Below are 361 nucleotides of genomic sequence, written 5' to 3'. Positions count from 1 at the left end.
ATTTCCCCACATTTTCCTCCATTTTTTCCCCATTTTCCCCCTTCCCTCCCAATTTTTCCCACTCTCCCAAACCCCCCAATCCCACAAAAATCCCCAAATCCCATAAAACTCCCAAACCCAGAGAGGGAATTCCTCACTGGGGGGGAGCCAGGAATTCGGTTTTCCCTTCAAAAAGGGCTTTTTTTCCACCCAAACACTCCCCAAATATCGTTTTTTCCCTCTGGCACCTCTCAATAACCTCAGATCTGGCCCCAAATATTTCCCGGGATCCTTTTGGGATTGTGGAGCAGAAAAAGGATCTTTGCTCCCCCCCCCAATTTTTACTTTTTCCTCCGCATTTTGCAGCCGCTTCGCTCCATAT

Source organism: Corvus kubaryi, unplaced genomic scaffold (assembly GCF_017639235.1).
Source record: "Corvus kubaryi isolate FWS band 111438036 unplaced genomic scaffold, C.kubaryi_AGA036_p1.0 37206, whole genome shotgun sequence".
NCBI lineage: Eukaryota > Metazoa > Chordata > Aves > Passeriformes > Corvidae > Corvus > Corvus kubaryi.
Note: the sequence above shows the minus strand (reverse complement) of the source record.